Raw genomic sequence first — 5,234 nt, forward strand, 5'->3', positions numbered from 1 at the left:
GACCTACACACAGGCAGTCAGGCTAGAAAAAGAAGAGCTTCGTCAGCCATTCTCAGCAAGTTGCTTCTTATTTGAAGAGTGATTAGAAGTTCCTGGGGAGTTTTAAGTAAACAAATGAAATAATCTGGTTTACATCTTCCAGAGTGCTATTGCTACTGGGCTGGACAAGAATGGAAGCAGGTATAGAGAGCTATGAGGTTTCTGAAGTGATGAGCAATGATCATATTCATATTATGTTTTACTAATTGAACTGGCAAGACTTGCTATTGAGTTGCAGATAAGGCAGGGGGAAAATGGGGAATCAAGAATGACTACTGAGATTTTTGGCCTGATTTAATAAAATGAGATCATCTGTAAGAAAGGGTCTGGCACATAATAAGGGCTCAATATTCATCTAACTATTTTGGAATTGGGACATTTTCAGCTAGGAATTTCTAATGCAACTAAAATTGGCCGTGCAGCCTGTACACCAGACAACTTACATAAACCTTGATATGAATGGAATTGAGTAAAATGGTTGCTCTCATAAAGGTCCAACTTTCAATACTTTTTTCTTCATGCTGTTCCTTAGATTGCTCCATCTTCTGCAAGCAGTGTAACTCTGGTAAACAGAATAAAACGTCCAACATTGGTTGGTGGTGGGAAAACTTGAAATAAAAGTGGTGGAAAGGTGTAGTGGTGGTGGGATTGGTGCTGAAATATTGAATGTAATCAATTACTGTGAACAACTCTTTGAAAAAATAAAATAAAATAAAAATTAAAAATAAATATATTTTTTAATTCTTTATTTCTGTTTTGTTTTTTTTATTAGTGAAACACCATGAAGTACAGTTATAGACTTACAAATTTTTGTGCTTGGGTTTCAGTTATACAATGATCAAGTACCCATCCCTCCACCAGCACCCATCCTCCACCACCACGGGTCCCAGCATCCCTCCCACCCCCCAACCCCCCCATCCCACCCTACCTCTGTGGCAGGGCATTCCCTTTTGTTCTCTCTCTCTCTCCTTTTGGGTCCTGTGGTTTGCAAGATAGGCATTGAGTGGCAATCATGTTTGGTCTATAGTCTACTTTCAGCATGCTTCTCCCATCCTGGGAGGATCTTCCCAACACCCTTTATTTGGTGGTCTCTTCTCTATCTGAGTTTCCTTTTCCCCTAGCATGTGTGGCTGGCCTCCAAGTCATGGAGCAAAATTCCTGGTACTAATCTCGGCCACTCCTGGGTGTTAGTCTCCCATTTTGTTGCTTTATGTTTCCCAGATGAATGCAATCTTTCTGTGATATTAAAAAATAAAAATTAAACATGGAAAAAGTTTTTTAATTTTAATTAAATCACAGTGAGATAAACAGTAACAGAGTTGTTTGTGATTGGATTTCAGGCATATAATATTCCAACACTCGTCCTTTCGTTTGTGTACACTTCCCACCACCAATGCCCCCAGTCTCCCTCCCGTACCTTCCCCCACTCCACAGCAGGCTCTGCACTCCCCTCTCCTTTTGGACATTATAGTTTGCAATACAGATACTGAAAGGTTATCATGTTCTACTTTCAACACTCAGTTCTTGTTCAGAGTGATCATTTCCAACAATTATTGTAATATGGTCCCTTCTCTATCTTAATTGCCCTGTTCCTCCCACGCACTCTTATGGCAAGCTTCCAATCATTATAAAATATAAGCTAATGTAAAAGCAACTCTGGAGCCAGAGAGATAGTACACACAGTCAACCCAGTTCAATTCCTGGTCCTCTAGCATAAGGCCTCTAGCACCACAGGAGTGACACAGATAATTCCTGGGCACGCTCCCATCAAAAAATTATAATTTTATATATACACATATGAATACATATACATAAATATATAAGCTACTATATTAGGGGCTGAGTATGTATCACCCACTGAAGAATCATCCAGTCACTGATGAATAATATTTGATTCTGGAGTCTTTTTTCTTTCTTGGCATTTCCCCAAGAATATTTATTCAAGGACTTAGGGCCAGGAGCACCTCCTTGATTCTTGGGGAGGCATTAGAGTACTTGTGCTATGTAACCTAGTCAAGGACAACCAGCCTGGTTGCCCGCCCCCTCCCTGAATGGGGCTGGCAAGCTTGTTGCTATACCAGCAGAGATTTTTAAAAAAATACTTTCTGTGGGAGCTATCACGTCTGGACTCTAGATCTCTCCAAATATCATCAAGAAATATGACTCATTGAAATTCAATTGTACTTTTTAAGAGTTTATTCCCATTGTTTATAGCTTAGGATATTCAGTTTGTTTTGTCCACGCACCAAAATTGTGAAGAAGGCAGTTTGTCACCATCATCTTCTGTGGTTTCCTGTTGTGTCTGTGTTTTGTTTGGTGTTTACTCCTGGGTACCCAACTCTCTTCACAGATGTCTCAGCCAGTTCCCCAACCTCTCCTCCCTGGATTTAACAAGCTGCCTATAATCAGACCTGAATTGTCAGTTCCTGTCAATTGTTACTAAAAAGAAATTCTAAGATCATACAATACATGATTCACAAAGCACCCATCCTTGAGACTGTTCTTGTTTATAGAAACGAATGTTAACTGAGTACTTATTCCTTGTCAGGTACTGTGCTGGTACTGTTCAGTAGATTATTTCACTCAATCCTCATAGTATTAAGAGCAGAGCCTGGCAAGCTACCAGTGGCATATTTGGCATGCCAAAAACAGTAACAATAACAGGTCTCATTCCCCTGACTCTGAAAGAGCTTCCAATACGGCAGCGTTGGGAAAGATGAGTAAAGTTGGGAAAGATACTGCTAAAATCTCAGGGCTGGGATGAATTGAGACATTACTGGTGCCCATTCGAGTAAATCGATGAACAATGGGATGACAGTGATACAGTGATCCTCATAGTATTCCTATAATTTTACTTTTCTGTACCCAGGGAGTGGGAAGGGACAGAGAGAAACCAGAGTAAATTAGTCATTTCTGGGTGTGGGGGAGAGTAGGGCTGTGAGTGGATTGGGGGGGGGGGGGGGAGCAAATATATTTTGGAATTAGAGAGTAGTGAGGATTTAGTTTGATGTCAATATCACAAACTTGGTGGTTTATGACAGCAGAAATGTATTCTCTGTCATATCTGGATGCCAAGAGGCTAAAGAGATAGTGTTGGCATATTGGAGCACTGGAGAAGTGTTCATTATCTTTTGCTGAACTCCTGGTGGTAACTGACAATTTGCATTATAACTTGACTTATATAACAATGTCAGCCTCCATTCCATTTCACACTTGGACTTCACACCTCCACTTTTTCCTCTGTGGTTCTCCTGCTTTCAGTCTCCTAAGAATCTGTGACATCAGACTTAGGTCCTGCCTAGACAATCCAGGATGCTTTTCTCTATACATCTGGGCATCTGAAATGAATTACAGTCTTCAGCAAAGACTTGATGAAGATGTGGTATATATACACAATGGAATACTACACAGCTGTAAGAAATTATGAAATCACGCAATATGCTGCAACATAGATGAAAACGAAAGATATCGTATTCAATGAAGTAAGCCAGAAGAAGAATAACAAACACAGGATGATATCAGTAATATGTGGTATTTAGAGTAACTGGATGAGGAAATACAGTAATTTAAAGAGGGAGATGCGTAGATCACCACTGACCCCAGAATATAGACAGGAGAAGGAAAGAATTAGAGTGAAGGGGAAAAAGAAGACAGGGTTTAGAAGCAATGGAGGCAGAGATTAAGGGTACTCAGGTACATCAATGGTGTGAAGGAATGATAGAGACAAATATGCAAACCACAGAGTCAAGAACCCTGATATCACAAGACTCAAACTTTAATAACCAAATTTAAAATATGCCTGTCAAGATGGCAGGCTGGGGCTTGGTGGAGATGGGGAATGGGGATAGGAGAGGGAACCTGGAAACACTGGTGGAGGGAAGTTGACACTGGTGCAAGGATTGGTGATGGAACTGTCAAAAACCCAACTATTAATAATTTTATAATTCATGATGCTTTAATAAAATAAAATTGGGGCGAATAAGAACAACATACATCTAAATTTCAGAAACAGCCAAAGTGTCAAAGAACAAGTTACTGGATAAAGAAATTATGGTATATAAACAAACAAAATGAAATACAATTCAGCTGTAAGAAATCATGAAATTTTTGACTACCTGGATGGATGGAACTGGCAAAATTAGCCAATGAGAAAGAAAGAGATACAGAATGATGGTACTCATATGTGGGTTATAGTAATGGTAAAGGCCCAAAATACAGAATCAGAGAACTGATCTATGGAACTGAGATTACCATGTGTTCATTTTTAATGAAAAATCAAGTCACAAATCCAAATAGAAAAAAGTTATTGTGAAAATTCAGTCTTCATAAACATGCCTTTTGTGGGGGGCTGGAGTGATAATACAGTAGGTAGGGCATTTGCCTTGCACAGGGCCAATGTGGGTTTGATCCCTGGCATCCCATATGGTACCCTGAGGCCCCCAGGAGTGATTCTTGAGTGCAGATACAGAAGTAACCCCTGAGTATCACCAGGTATGGCAAAACAAAAAAATAAAAAACAAACCACAAAAACAAAAACTTGCCTGTTGTATTTTTTAAAAAAGGCAAATAACTATTTGACACTTAACCTAAAATTTACTTCTACAGATAACCTAAAATCATTACTAATAATTTCAGTGGCTGGGAACAGCCCACATACTATGTCCAAAAAGCAAATCTCATAGATCTAATTGCTAGGAGACAGAAGGGTTTCCTTCCTGTGTACGGTTTACATTGCAACACACTCTAACATTTCCTGGGTTGTCTGTCCTTTTAAATTTTTTTCTATTTATTTGAAGGATTCTAATTTGAAAGAGGAGGAGGCGAAAGAAATTTTTTTCTCTTCAAAAATTTGTTTTTACTATTAAGTCACACCCAACTAATAGGATACCACCAACATTTTTGAGGCAAGATTATTTTTCTATGAAATGAAATAACTTAAGACTCTTTTATTTGAAACTGAGAGGGGCTCAACAAAAAAATCCTTAGCAAATCAAAAGGAGTTTACTGGGTTTTGTAACTCAGTAGTTTTCATATATTTTGATTTTAGAATCCTCTTACTCTTATAACTGCTCATGTCCCCAAAACAAAGAATATTTGCTTCTATGGATTTTATCAATCAATTCATCATATTAGAAATCGATGTTAAAAATAGTTTTGTTATTCTGTATTCTTATAAATCTCTTCAATGCCTGGCT

The sequence above is a fragment of the Sorex fumeus genome, unplaced genomic scaffold (assembly GCF_029834395.1).
Source record: "Sorex fumeus unplaced genomic scaffold, SorFum_2.1 ptg000007l, whole genome shotgun sequence".
Taxonomy (NCBI): domain Eukaryota; kingdom Metazoa; phylum Chordata; class Mammalia; order Eulipotyphla; family Soricidae; genus Sorex; species Sorex fumeus.